This window comes from Hesperophylax consimilis, chromosome 3 (assembly GCF_061612785.1).
Source record: "Hesperophylax consimilis isolate HC1 chromosome 3, BYU_Hcon_1.0, whole genome shotgun sequence".
NCBI classification, from domain to species: Eukaryota; Metazoa; Arthropoda; class Insecta; order Trichoptera; family Limnephilidae; genus Hesperophylax; species Hesperophylax consimilis.
Window position 1 is genome coordinate 34,436,715 of NC_142838.1, and position 16,227 is coordinate 34,452,941.

Consider the following 16,227-nt stretch of genomic DNA (forward strand, 5'->3'; position numbering starts at 1 on the left):
ATTTTGTTAATTGCAGGGGTGTACTTGGTGTGGCGCAACGCTTCTGAGGGCATGAGAGTCTACGTTGACTTCACCTTTACTCTCCTCAATCGGGAACACTTCAGCGTCAACGAAGGCTTCTCTGGCAAACAGGTGAGACATTCATTCGTATTATACGTTATCTTATCTACCAACATATAACTCGCAATAACCACTACAATTGAAATCAACTCATATTTTCCATATATAAAAGAAATGTGTATTGGTACCTATATGGTAAGCATGATTACATCTGGAACTAACAAGCTCCATAACTGTTATTCGATTATTAGGGATAACTAATAAACCTCATTGTAACATATATATTTATTTACATTAACCACATACAGGAGGAATGATAAATAGATGACATAGGCCTGTAGGAAAATTTATGACAGTGTATCTGAAAAGCCAAGTCCATTACCCAGTGTCCACGCCAGGCTACGAGTATGAATGACAAATCGGCAGATTCCGTGGACACGAGAATACGTACTCAAATATAAACATATGTTTAATATTTCACTTCTCGTAAATTAACTTGCCGGGAAGAGTGAAATGGTATTGAATTTTGAAATAGAGTCTCTGTGTAACTGTTTTTTTTTGCTTTGACCGGTTACTGTAGAGGCTTTCACGACAAACCCTGCCACCATCCTCATCATCTTCGTGTGGAATACCGGAAATCAAACTGCCTACGTGATGGATTGGAAAACTTTTGGAATAATAATCTGAAGATCCGCAAACGAAAATATCAATGTATCCAAATGTGATTTAACTGAAACCTATTAAAACAAAACTTCACTTTCAAAAACACTTAAAATAGTCTAATCAAATCAAATCTTAGGCAAAATGTTGTAATCATCTCACTCTGTATGGCGCCTTGGCGTTGCGATCTTTTGAATTTAAAAAGGGTCCTTAGAAATAAATATCCGCAAGGCGTAGCAAAATTTTTAAATTTGACTAGTAGGCGTTGTTACGTAGGTGTAGTAAAGTTGTGTATTTTATTTTGTTTTTAAACTTTTCCATGAGTTGTTTTAAAAGCGCGTCTGAATTCCATAGGGACCTAAAGGGCTACCAAAAGTTACGTTTTTCTATTAAAGAAAGGTATATTAATGACCTCTGAGGATTAACGGTAAGCGCAGTTAATCCATCGCCGTAGGCACAAGGGTCGAGAATTTTAGTGAGAAGAGGAAAAATTACTTATCTTCTTTTTAAAGAGTGAAAATTCTCTTTCTACCGGTAAGGTAGGGGAGGGTGGGGCGTGTTGTGACTAAATTACAAAACTGAGTGTAGTAGAAAAATCTTTAATGAAATCAAAGGTTTGACATTTTAATGGAAAAAAATAACTCTTTGGCTACATTATTTTGGTATTATTAACCTTGTTAACATACCAATAAAGTGACAAAATATTATTTTACAAAATATGGGAATTGGCTCAACACGCCCCACCCGTGGGGCTAGTTGAGACGGGGGTGGGGCGTGTTGAGACGAACAAATAATTAAGTAAAAGCATTAGGTAGGTACGAAATAAAATTGGTAAAAACGAAAGTCCCGATAATTTATTATTATCAGTTAAATAAAAGTGGTTTTAGTATACCTCCAATGTAATAAAAAAAATAAAAAACATTTAAAATAAATCTTAGTCAGTCAAGCAAAAGTCGCAGATGAAGTCAGGAATGTATTCATCCACTCCGGCACATAACTCATGACACCATTTGTGACATTTTATGCACCTCACCCATCTTTCACCAGAAATATCATTAGAATAGGGGTAACGACAAAATATACATTGCTCTTCTTCGTTGGCATCGCTGTCGTCAGTTTACATAAGTGGTAGCTCTTCTTTAGTTTCACTGGATGATGTGGACACCAAAATTCGTTTTTTTACGTCTAAAATATTTTTTTTATCTAGTTCTGTTTTTGACACCACCTTTGTTTTATTGGGTGCTTGTTTTTTTTTTAGTTAGTTTTGTATATAATAATAATAATAATAATAAAAACGTTTATTTGAAAATAATTTTTACATGTTTGCATATAGTTTGTGTACATACATTTAGATAATTATATTGTCAAAAGGGCAACTGCTCAGCTGTACATTCCGGATTTCTCCGGGAATGTAGCTGGTTTTCAGCAGTGCCTTTAATATAATGTGTTATAAATCGTTTAATTTAAATAAAACATTTTAATTAATAATAATAATAATTCAATTTTTCAATTAATAATAAATTTAATTTAATTTTTAATTAATAATTTAAATAAAACATCAAAATTCAAACTAATTCAATAAATCAAATATAAAAAAATACAAATTTCTTTAAAATAAAATAAAATATAAATTCAGGATTAAATTTACATAAAGTACACAGATAAAATAAAATAAAAAATAATCACAAGTAGGTGTCCCTTTCATTTTAAATTCGATCAATTATGATGTGGTGCGGTTGACTGTGCTGTCAGCAACCATTCGCTGCAGAGCTTCTTAAAGCACTGCAACGATTTTGATGTTCGAATAGGCAGTGGTATATACGCTTTTTTAATTTTTTTCTCTTTCTTTTCCTTTCGATAATGTATAAGAGTTTTTTTGATAATGCCAGGCAGATCATATATTGTCATGGTCCGCCCTGGATGTTCTTTCATCCAACCATTCGCACCATTATTAACCTGTCTAGGGGCTGCAACTTGTGCGTTGTGTGAGGTGGGAATGACAATAGATGTACACCATTGTCTTTGCAGTAGTTTAATACTGCTATCGATAAATGGGATGAATGGTTGTCAAGAAGTAGCAAAACGGGCTTTTCTTTGGTACATCTAATTTGCTTTGTAAAGTGCTGGATGAAAAGTAAAAAGCTCTCCTCTGTTATCCAACCACTTGGATGAGCAGCTCCAATAAATCCAGGTGGTCCATCAGTAATGAACTGATTTTCTTTCGTGGAAATACTAAGAGTGGTGGAACAGAATTTCCACTAGCACTAACTGCAATTAGCATCGTAATGAGCGTGCCTCTTTCTGCTGATGTTACTGCTCCCTCCAACTTGCCGTGCCCCTTTCACAGCTAATATTGGCTTCTGCACTGTCGTTACACCTGTTTCATTCCAAATATCTTGGCATTCAAACTTAAACCTATCAAGAATATTAGATAGGTTACCATAAAATAAACCCACATTGTGCTTATTAAAGCTAGTGGCACGACTCAAACTCGTGGCTTCTGGTGCACGGATAGACAAATTCGCATTCCTTTTCATAAAGCTGATTAACCAATCTTTTGTAGCGCTTTGAGTTTTCTTCCAATTTTCCGGAATTTTCGTTACATTTTGGAATGCATACTCATACGCAAGCTTTTTTGCATCATTTGTATTAAGCCCATAATAAACTTTGCTGCATTTTGCGATGTAATCTGCAAGTTATTTTTCCTGTGCATGAGTAAAAACTTGACCAGGATTGGAAAATCCCACCTTACAATTTGTAAGAGGACTAGCTTTTTTCCTTTCGATGAACCGCTTTAGTGTCATATGATTAATTCCAAAAGAGACAGCAGCTTTTCGAAGTGACACGTTTGTAGTAATGATTTCAGCTGCAGCTTGTTCATAAACGTTTTCTGGAATTTCCCCTCTATTCGTCTTTTTTTTATATTTTCGGACCATTTTGCAAGACTGAAAAAAAAATTACAAATAGGCACAAAAAGGAAATGTATCTAGGTAATAATGTTACATATATACATTCATAATATGTTAAAAAAATACGCCTGTTTACATAACACATATTGTATTAATGCATATTTCATATAAACGTAAAAAAAACTAAATTCTAGCGGCGAGTTATGTCTGCCTCAACTCGCCCCCGCCTTGATGTAACAATTCGCCCCACCCGACGATTTTACATAAAAATGGCCATGCAAGTAAACATACTTGACGTACGCATTTCATTTATAACTAATAACACAGTCAAAAGATACAGTTTGTGGAGAAAAAAACATATAACGACTTACCGAGTGTTAGCAGGTTGGCAGACGACTTCGAAAATTTCTTGGAAAAGTTCGTTTAGCACTTAAAAATCTTACTTTATCGTATAATTTTAATTCTATCGACCACACGGCACCACCGTTTTGACAGAAACTGTCGGTACGGGGTTCACACGAAACGGCGCGATGCGCGCGCAGCTAAGTCAACTAGCGGGAATTTTAAACGCGATGTCTCAACACGCCCCCGTCTCAACACGCCCCACCCTCCCCTACTTCCCAATCTTCCTGTTTGTAATCTCCTTCCACTCTTTTGAGCCTCACAAAATACCCCACTATATCTCAGCAGATTGGTTTGATCTGTGGGCGAGCACATTCAAATGTTTTCTTGTGGACAACTGTCTGTTTACAGTATTGTAAATGTGTTTACATATATTCCCTGATGATGGACGCTGTAATTCTGTGAGACATAGTTAAAATGCAAGTGAATTCTCTTATTAAAGTTTTCTATTCTTTTGTTTGTTACTGTCTATAACAAATAATTCTAATTCTTAAAGTAAACCAAAAATCTTTCTTAAAATAAATGATAACCTGGTATCAGAACCAAAAAAACATTGCAAATGAATTTAACATTTTCTTTGCACCACCGCCACCACCACAAAATACATCTCTACATCCACAATCTGCCAAAACAGTCAAAAACAAACAGTCGCGATCATTCTTTATAACGCCTGTAAACAGGGAGGAAATAATTAAAATCATCGTATAACTGAAAAATAAAAGCAGTGTCGGCACTGACAAAATCCCTATAAAAATTATAAAAGCATGTGCAGAAGCGTTAAGTTACCCGTTGGAAATATTAATTAACAAATCTTTTGAATCAGGAACCTTCCCAGAACAATTAAAACAATCTATTATTGTACCTTTGTATAAGAAGGGTCCTAAACAGGAAATCTCAAACTACAGACCGATATCCTTATTACCAAACTTTTCAAAAATATTTGAAAGAGCCATGTACAATCGCATTTATAACTTTCTCGAAAACTTTGAGATAATATGTCCACAACAATTTGCATTCCGTAAAGGCCGTTCAACAACACAGGCAGTATTCAATTTATTGAACAAAATTCTAGAAAATATTAATATAAGTAAAAAAACTGTAGGTATCTTTCTCGACCTCTCAAAAGCATTCGACAATGTTGATCATGAGCTTCTTCTAATTAAACTTGAACATGTGGGTATTAGAAGTTTAGCATTAATGGATTAAATCGTACTTAAAAAATCGTCAGCAGAAAGTTCAAATTTCAAATATCAATGAAAAAATGGTCCAGTACATGGTAGAATCCTAATGGAGAACAATAAACAAGGGTGTGCCACAAGGAAGCATTCTTGGGCCTCTCTTCTTCCTTATCTATATAAACGAACTTCCAATAATTGCTGGCACAGAATGTTCAATGTTTGCTGATGACACCGCTTTGTTGTTTGAATGTAATGGAGACGTTGACGAATTTAACAAACAAGTTAACGAGACTTGCCAATTAATAGCAAACTGGCTGTTATCGCAACATCTATCACTCAACACAAACAAAACCCAAATCTTAAAATTTTGTCCAGTGCAAGCTCCACCTATAAATATAAATGTAAACATTAATAATAATATTATCGAACCTTCCCAAACTTGTTCACTACTGGGAATAGAATTAGATATAAACATAAACTGGAAAGAACATGTCTCAAAAATTGTAGCAAAAATCAGTAGTTTTTCTTATGTTCTGGGTACCTTGAGAAAAATATTAAACACCGAATCAGAAATAGCCGCATACTATGGTTATGTATATTCAATAATAAAATACGGTATTATTTTTTGGGGAAACTCGGTAAACGCTAAAGATGTTTTCATCATACAAAAGAGATGCATAAGACAAATTACAAACTCTGATCGTTTAGATTCATGTAGACCTATGTTTAAAAATCTGAAAATTCTGACAGTCACAGACATATATATAATGGACTTATGCATGTTAGTGCGATCATCTACAGACAAGTTCCCACTAAAAAACTCAACACATAAATACGCTACAAGGCTCACAGAAAACTTACTAATACCAAAAGCAAACAAAACAATATTCCAAAAAGGACCATACTACATGGCCATTAAAGTATATAACAACCTTCCACATAACATTAAACAAATACAAGATACACACAAATTCAAATCGTTACTAAACACTTTCCTTGTTAATAAATGTCACTACACGTTGAGTGAATACCTCACGTAAATGAAACGCCTATTTTTATTGGTATCTATATATATTTGTATATTTTTATTTTTTCATTGGTATATTGTTACTTTATCTGTATAAACATTGTAATTATTATAATAAAACAAATAATATTATATAAACATTGTATTAAATAAATGTGGTTAGCTGGAAGAAATGGGGTCTACCCATAAGCTACACCTTTTGTAATTTTTATTTTACAATAAATAATTTTTGATTTGATTTGATTTGATATACCTGTATTTTCTCAAATAAAAAAAGAAACGTTGGCTAAGTATGAATTAACATATGTCGTTTATTATTTTTCTTAACATTCGTCCTATGATAGACACATACAAAAATAGTCATTGACATTACTACGCCTCATTTTCGACAGTATCAACCGATTTAAAATGAATAAAAAAATTATGGGTTATGAAATCATAAATAATCCATTCGTAAAACGATGATTCAAAACTGATCATATTCACCCCATTCATTATTCACAGGGAATTGACACATTAATCCACTGTAATGTATCAATTTACTTTGAAATTTCCCTAGGCGTTTCACGCAGCCGAAACAGAGAAATAACATTTTTATTGATGGCCGTAAAAATACCTGTATTTGAACCGGGGCGGGAGATGAAACGCGATAAACGCAAATCAAATAAAACGTCTTCGGTTGTTGTAATTGAAGTTAACCACGTTTGATTGACACAAAAACAAGGCTTTAATGTTAGCATGTTGTTAAAATTGGCTAAAAAAATTTTAAAAGCTGAATTTTATTTTAAATCTAAAATTAGAGGCGCTACTGCATACTAATACCTCGTAGAAACTTATTCCACTATTAGAACACGATAAGCGGTACACATAGACCAAAATCTATATTTTTAGTTAGAAGTGCTTTGGGAGAGTTTGGGTGTCGCCAAATTTTTTTCGCTTCATGTCTCATCTAAATATAATACATCTGTTCTGGCGAAGCGTAAAATGAACGATTTTTCTGTATGGGTTCACTTTGTTAGGTATTTCAACGCAACTTCTTTCAGTTCTTCATCGTGACGTTTAAAACTTTCAGATTTGAACCCAAATGAAGTAAACATGTCATATTACATATTTTTTCATCTGTTTTCAATAAGACAAATTAATGATAACAACAAAAGTTTTAACGATCAAGTGAAAGCGGATAGCAAGCTATAATGATACATATTAGTAATACATATTACCAATACTATAACTGAATGTTATTTTTATTAATTCTGTAAAGTTCCCTGAGTCGTATATGTGTTAAAACATGTATGATGGTTTGAGAAATGTGGATGTTCACAAAGAATGCAAGGCTGATGTAAGCGTAATGAGTAAGTTTAAGAAAGCGACGCTTAGATGGTTTTGGCAACTCGAGCAAATGAACGAAGAAAGGAGGAAGACTTGAACGTGAACCAGATACTTGAGTCGGGCCACGTCAAGAGTTGGAATTACATTAAGAGTATGTTTGAAATGATTTAAGTAATGAATGAATGAGGCAAGGTGTGGGTGCCAACACCGAGTTGCTTGGCGATCCGTCTTCTCTGTCTAAACGGCGTGATGGTTAGTTAGTTGGTTTAAATGAAATATTATGTTATATTATTTTCATGATAAAAACAGTAAAAAAGTATTTCAATCCTTCACAAAGTTTAGCTAATCTTATTGGAAAACCTTTTCATTCATTTCCAGTCAATAGAACATCGACCTGACATGATCGTATTCCACCAGAGCCAGCATTTTTCTAAGTCATAAACGTAATTGTATGTTTTTTATTCATCCAATAAAGGAAGGAAATTCTGAGAACGACTAAATAAAGTAGATTAAGTGGTTAATAAGGAAGTAAGAAGAAGGCAGGAAAGGAGAAGAATAAATTGACGGAAACAAACAGAAATTAGGATGCCCAATGCCCAGGTCGATGGAACTTCAGAGCGGTAATAGAGAGAGAGTGGTGGGCACGTATAGGAAAAAAGTCAACCGCAAGGGTTTTCAAAGGTCAGAAGGCCATATCTAATTAATTAGAAAAGTTCCCATGCTAGGGGCTATTTTATTGTGTTCCGGCAAAATTGTAACTCACTAAAGAAGGGAGAACCTTTTTCATGTTAAGTTTGGAGGTATTTTTTTTCTCAATACTGCGAGATTGAACCGTTAAAATTCGGAACCATCATCGCAACTACAGCACCACTGACCTATATTTCATGTTTTGTCTTGGAACAATTCGGTTTTTTGCCATTACCGTTCGTAAAAATATGGTTCGGGAAAACTAATTTTAATAAATTATCTGTTTTACTTGCTGCAATAATTAAGAAGAGTGACTATTTAATGTGATGTAGTTGGGATAGCACTTAGCCGGAATACTCTAAGGTGGTTTAGGTGGTTTCTATTTGGGCTTACATTATCGTGGATTCTACCCTTTCATGTTTATGTTTACTTTCTTCCAAATAAATGTTTAAAATTGTGATTCATTAGCATTAAATTTCAACTATAAATCACGTATATAAATAAATATGTTACGTAAATATATGTTTATTTGGAAGTGCTTTTAAAACAATATTTTGTACACTTACAGTTTTTTTGTTTCGTGTATACTGAATTTATCGAAAATCTATAAAAACATCAAACGGGATGGAAAGTCTTATTGATTTACAAACCTGTCTGTTCTACCAACACCAAGAACTCCTATTATAAGCGGCATGGTCAAACACTTCTGTTTTGCGTTTCTGCAAATATTTAGCCACTTACCTGTATCGCTTTTTGTCAGTTTTTTTTATCAATTTTTTGTTATCTGTTTGTATCTTTAAATGCGAGATCATCAAAAATTATTATTTGTATCGGTTATTTATCTATGAAGCGGGAAGATGTAAGGAAAAAAATCCGAAATACGCGTATTTCAATGCACCCAAACTTGACAAAAATGCAGGGTTATTCTTTAATGATAAACAAATGTTTATGAGACAAAGTTTTTATACATAGCCCAAAAGATAACAAATTATTATATTCAACCTTTATTTAATATAATATAAAATTCACATATATTAAATTGATAAATACTAGTATATATTGAATTATTTGGCGGGTTTGTAAAAATACGACGTAGCTTAGTGGTTAGAGCCGCTGACCGGCAATCAGAAGGCTAAGGGTTCAATTCCCGTTGACGGCATTTATTTTTTCTTCAACTTTATCATTTTTTTTCTTCTTGGATGGGTATTTCAGCTGAATAATTATTGCGTATAATATGCATATATATATATATATATATATATATATATATATATAGTCCTCTTCCCGTATTATGTTGATCCAGTAAGAAGTTGTTAGACTAAGTTGATCCACCTTAAACACCATATAACTTGGCTATTATGGAATACATCTGAATGAATTGACAACAGTGGTACAATAATTATCAATGTTGCCAGTTTGCCAGAAAAACCATTTGATATACTGTTAGTAAAATTTTCAAAATTTGTATGGAAATCGGATGCATAATTTATGTTGATCTACCCAAATTGGCATACTTATGTTGATCTCATATATATTGATCTATTCCCGTAGTATGTTGATCTACCCAAATTGGCATACTTATGTATGTTGATCTCATATATATTGATCTATTCCCGTAGTATGTTGATCCAGGTAAGAAGTTATTAGACAAAGTTGATCTGTGTCCCTATATATGGTTTTACTAAATGAACCAATCAAGGGGCAATCGGTGGACTGTTCATCACAAGGTTTTATGTGATTCCGTAATCTTTTGTGATATTGAACTCAAAGTATAAGTCTCTAGAGTCGAATATCGCATGAAATGACTGTGAAATGGTACCGTTTCAAATCAAAATGACGTGTGTTGCTTGAATTGTTTATAAGAAATGTATTCGTATTTAGATCGAAACGAAAATTTCGCAAAAACAAATCCATAAAAAAAATCATAACTTAGCAGGGGTACACGGGTTCATAGGGTGAGGTTTGTCTAGGTCCTGGCGGCGGATGCGTTTTCCTATCTACTGCGTGGCGGGCCGGATCGAAATAAACTGGTTGAGGGATACCTTTCGACCATAAAAATCCAAAATGGCGGGAAAAGGAATAATGTTATGTAGGAAATTTTGAACCTGTATCTTTTACCATCTCTCCTGATTACGCTTCGTGACTTAGTAGGGGAGGCCGGGTTCTTGGTTATAATGGGTAATTAATAGATGATTGGACGCGGTTGGAGCTAACTAAAAACTGTCCAAAGAAGCGAAGCTAGCAGTCCACAATGGAGTGCTGGTACCTACCCTAATATATGTTGCTTGAATTATTTATAAGAAATGTATGGGTATTTAGATTGAAACGAAACTTTCGCAAAAATCAAATCCATAAAAAATACCTACTGCGTGGCGGGCCGGATCGAAAGAGACTGGTTGAGGGATACCTTTTGACCATCAAAATCCAAAATGGCGGCAAAAGGCATAATGTTATATGGGAAATTTTGAACTTGCATCTATTAACATCTCTCCTGATTACGCTTCGTGACTTAGTAGGGGTGGCCGGGTTCTTGGTTATAATGGGTAATTAATGGATGATTGGACGCGGTTGGAGCTAACAAAAAACTGTCCAAAGAAGCGAAGCTAGCAGTCCACAATGGAGTGCTGGTACCTACCCTAATATACGGAAGTGAGGCATGGAACTGGCAGAAGAAGGCTGAAAGTAGACTGAATACTGTAGAAATGAGATCTCTGAGGCATATGTACGGTAAAATCATGTATGACAAAATGTGCGTATGCTGTGTCTATTCTACAGATATTTTATTAGAGCCTGTTAAAAGGAGCTAGCAGCATTGATCCCCGGTGCACCGTGCACGTGCTTGATACTCGACGGACCGAGCGGAATACACGTTCACAGTTAAGTTGATGTTATCTATACATATATGAACGGGTCGTTTCTCCGACTCGTTTTATCGTAAGTCGGCTCGCATGTGGAACGAGCTATCAATATAATCCGGGCCTCTTTAAGACCCGCATTAATAAATTCATTCCTACAGCCCCTACCTTAACCCGCCTCATAACGCTGCCCAACCGGTTGGCGACATAGTTTCTATGTATTTAACGTGTAAAGACAGGGGCGCTCTAGTGAGAGGTGTCACATAAAAAAATCATACCGCCGAATTTGAATATGGAGACTTACAAAAACTTCCGTCTGGAGCCAGTGAGACTATGGCATCCTCAAAGGAGACCTCAAAGGAGAGAGTGTAAGACCAACATTCAGAATTGAAACGTTGCTTGAAATGGCTTTAGCCGTGTTTGGTGACCAGATCTGAATAGCCAGGTACTTCCTCACCTTCCTCTTCCCCATCTCCCTCCCCTCCCCAATACCCTCAGCCTCACAACATACCCCAATTGGAGATGCCATAGTCTCACTGGCTCCAGACGGGAGCAGTTGGGACTCTTGTGCGGTAATACTGTAAAAAAAAAAAAAAAAAACCAAACACTAATTGTAAAATAGTGCAAATTAATTTTAATAAAATTTATTTGAACCCGCGACCTACGGATTGCTAGTCGAGAGCCACCTCGACTAGCAGTATAGACTAATGGTAGGTGTATTGGTTATCTAATAAATGGCTCCCGGGGCGGCGGTACACATAATTGTAATAATTCTCGAGGGCTCTGATGTACAGACATTATGGCTCCTGTTGATTGACGAACATATACTAAAACATCGTTGGTTGGAATCGGTGCTTGAAATGACTTTAGCCATGTTTAGTAAAAAACAAATTGGAATAAATTTTTCAGCAATTTCAATTTAAAATTTGAAAAATTAAATTCTCACCAATCTAATCACCGCAATTTTAATAGGCACATATTATGGATATTACGCTTTGTTTCAACTTAATCATTACAAGAAACTTACGTCGGGAGAGATGGTAAAAGATACATTAAAATAAAATTTTATTCAATCAATGTTCAAAATTTCTCTTATAAAATGACTTAGACAAATCTCACCCCATGAACCCGGGCACCCCTGCTAAGTCACGAAACGTAGTAAATGATGCATTAAAATTACATTTATGTTTAATCAAGTTCAAAAGATTTTTTAAGCATGGATTTGACGTTTTTGAAAGTTCCATTTCAATATAAATACGCGTGAGGCAGTCTATCCTCTTTAAGTACAGAGTCATTTTCATAGAATATGGATGTTCTAACGGAATCTAAAAAGTACCACAACGCGCGCGAAATTGGCGGTTACAAGTTACAACACATGCAAGCGGTCAAGTTTGTCAGAAATATATAGATCAACAAAATAAATCGTGTAAAATGTATATGCGACCGAAAAATGGGCGTGGCTTACAGCAAAATCTCGATGACACAAGTTGATCTGTAGGGATTTACATATGTATGCCAGCTTGGGCAGTGGATCAACATATCCGGGGTGGATCAACAAATGCAAACGGATCAACATATACCTAGCGTACCGTCGCGCGAGATCAACATAGTACGAGAGGGGATAAATATATATATATATATATATATATATTACATATATAATATGCATATATATATTGCGTTAAAAATGCAATGGCTTAGAAAAAATTATTGAAATTTAAATTCGAAACATGTAAAAGAATGAATAATGATGATTGGTTAAACAGCGTAAAAAAAATCATTAATCTCAAACTTAATCAAAGACTTTAATAAAACATGGCAAAACCTCTCTAAGTACTGTAAAATATTGTTAAATAAATATTTACATTTCATTATTGTTAAATAAATATTTATTTTCAATCTTGATAACATTATTTTTTTTTTCACCGGACGGTGGCCGAGTTGACATCGCGCTTGGGTCCCACTCAGGCGTAGTGTGTTCGATTTTTTTTTTTATTTATTTTTTTTATTATTTATTGAGTTAGTTTATACATTTGAATATAAACTAATATAAACAAGATCATATTTCATTTTGTAATTTTACATATTTTTACAATAAATATAACATTTCTTTTTAAATACATTCATTCTTCCTTCATTCTTCAGACTTTCAGGCATTTCATCATACATTTTTAGTCCTTTGTACATTAGGCAGTTCTGTGATTTTGTTTTTTTCATATGTGGCAATCTAATCCTATTTACATTTCTGGTTTCGTAATTATGAACATCTCTATTAAAAACAATTTCATCCTTAAAATATTTTGGCATTTGGTTGTTCATGATTTTATGTACAAAAATTAACACATTATATAATAGTCTCTTTTTTATAGAAATCCAATTTAGCTGTTCTCTCATTTGATCTATGCTTGCGTATTTTCCTTTTCCTAGTATACATCTCATAGCTCTATTCTGTATAACATCTAGCTTGTTCAAGTTTCCTTCATTGGCCAAATATAACATAGTAGAGCAATAATCTAAATGTGGAGCAACTATAGTTTTATAAATCAGCTCTGTAGTGTTTCCATTTAGTTTATTTCTTAATCTTCTAAGAAAATTGACTTTTTTAGATACCTTCTTTAGCACATATTCAAAATTTGCTGCGAAAGTTAGTTTTGAATCTAGTATCACACCTAGGTACTTAATTTCATTTACTTTTTCAATTTTTTCGTCATTAATTGTCAATTTTAACTCTGTGTTATGCGTTTTGTTGCCTATTTCCATATATTTTGTTTTGTTGACATTCAGTTTTAATTTGTTTAATTTCAGCCATTTCGCTATATTTTGAAGGTCTTCATTTAATTTATTGATTGCATCTGTGTACTCTTCACATGAAATATAGATTAATGTATCGTCTGCAAATAATCTAATTTTGCAATGTTTTATGGTTTTAATTATATCATTAATGTAAATAATGAATAGAATTGGACCTAATACCGACCCTTGTGGAACACCGAGGTTGTTTTCTATCGGTTCTGATTCTGAGCTTTCCACTTTTGTTACCTGTTTTCTTTCATGGAGATATTCTTTGAAAAGATTTAGAGCTACTTCAGAAAGACCTATATCTTCTAATTTTTCCAAAAGTTTTTTCCTTTCTATCGTTTCAAATGCTCTTTTAAAATCTAAGAATGCTGCAATGGTGATTTTTTTATTATCTGTTTCTTTCTTCCATGTATCAATCACAATGTTTATTGCAGCTTCACAAGAGTTATTATTACGGAATCCTGATTGTTCGTCACATAATATATGATGTTTTTCCAAATACTCAACGAGTTGTTTCTTTATTACAATTTCTAGTACCTGTTCGTATTTTGGTAACATATTTATAGGTCTAAATTCTTCACATTTTCTGGTATTAACAACTTTCGGAATCGGGATCACAATAGATGTTTTCCATGTGTTTGGAAATTTTCCACTTCTTAACGATTCATTTATTATGTTCAGTAGATGAGGTCCTATCACTGGCATTGCATCCCTTAAAACTGTAAAACTTATTCCATCTGGACTCTCTTTTGATTTGGTGCTGTTTAGAATCTGTAAAAGATATGTTTCATCAATCTCTTTAAACACAAGTTTTTCTCGGTTTAGGGGAACATTTCTCACGCGGTTGTCTTCCTTCAGTATTGGTATACTCTGATGTAATTCCGTTATGCTGTTTACAAAATATTTGTTGAAGCAGTTCTGTATGCTACCCTGTATCTGATGTGGAAATTCAATGTCATGTTTCATCCCTTTATCTTCAGTTTGCATTAATCCTTTTATGGTTTTCCACATTTTTTTAGTGTCTCCTTTTTCACAGATAATTTTATTTTTGAAGTAATCGTTCTTACAAACTTTCAGTTGTTTTGAGTATTTATTTCTTGCATTTTTGAATGCTTTCCAGTCTTGTGAGTTTCTTGAGATTTTTGCAATTTTGTACATTCTATCTCTTTCATATTGTATTGATTGTAGTTTTATGTTATACCATTTATTTGTTCCTCTTATTTTAGTAGTTTGGATTGGTATTAACTGGTCGATTACTTCTTGAAGGTTATTTATTAATGATTTAGACTTTTCATTAAATTCCATTTGATGAAGTTCATTCATATCACCCAGAAGTTCAATTAACCTTTCACTGTTATATTTTTTATAATTTCTATATTTTATTTCTTTGCTGGTTTTCGTATTAGTTCTTTTTGTGTTATCTGTAATGTGTATAAGGCTATGGTCAGTTATTTTTGGCTCATCTAGAACTTTTACATTCAAATCTAATCTGTTGGATATGACAAGGTCAATTAACGTCCTGGATTTATCCGTTATTCGTGTCTCACTTTTAACAAGTTGTTTCATTCCCGATGCTTGGATAATTTTTTTAAGTCTTTTAGTATATGTATCATTCAAATTTTTGAAATTTATATTAAAGTCACCAGTTAGGATATTATTTTCTTCCTCTTCTAGGTTTTGGGTGCACCAGTTCTCTATAAATGATAGAAAGTCTTTGGTACTTGCATTTGGAGAATGGTAAATTACTCCGTATACTCCTTTCTTATATCCAGAAGTTATCCTGATCGCAAGTATCCAGCAGTTCTTTTCATATTGTGTGTTAGAAATAACTTCATATAATATGTCTTTTTTGATAATTATTATTGCTCCCCCTGTATGTCTACTGTAGGAATCACAGCGTATTGTTGTATATCCTTCAAAAGTAACTTCGCTATCTTCAATATCGCATGTTATGTGAGTCTCGCTTAACATTACAAGTGCAGGATCATTTCGTTCTATTAGTATCTGGATTTCTTCATTATTCGATATCAGACTCTGAATATTTAAGTATATAATTCCTTGCAGTTGGTTGCATTTTATAAAAAATTTACCTTCTTCTTCTCCAATTCCAATTTCCTTTTGTATACTGGACATTCGAAGCTCCACGCTGGATGATTTGAGTCTAGGTTTATCTTCAACTTGTTTTTAGTATTAATACAATTATTACACTTTTCTGTTCCTCTAATAGCCTTGCATTCTTCACTTTTATGACCACCTGTACATTTAGGGCATACAAAGGAGTCTTTTTTACATTCGCTCCCTTTATGGTTGAACCCGTAGCA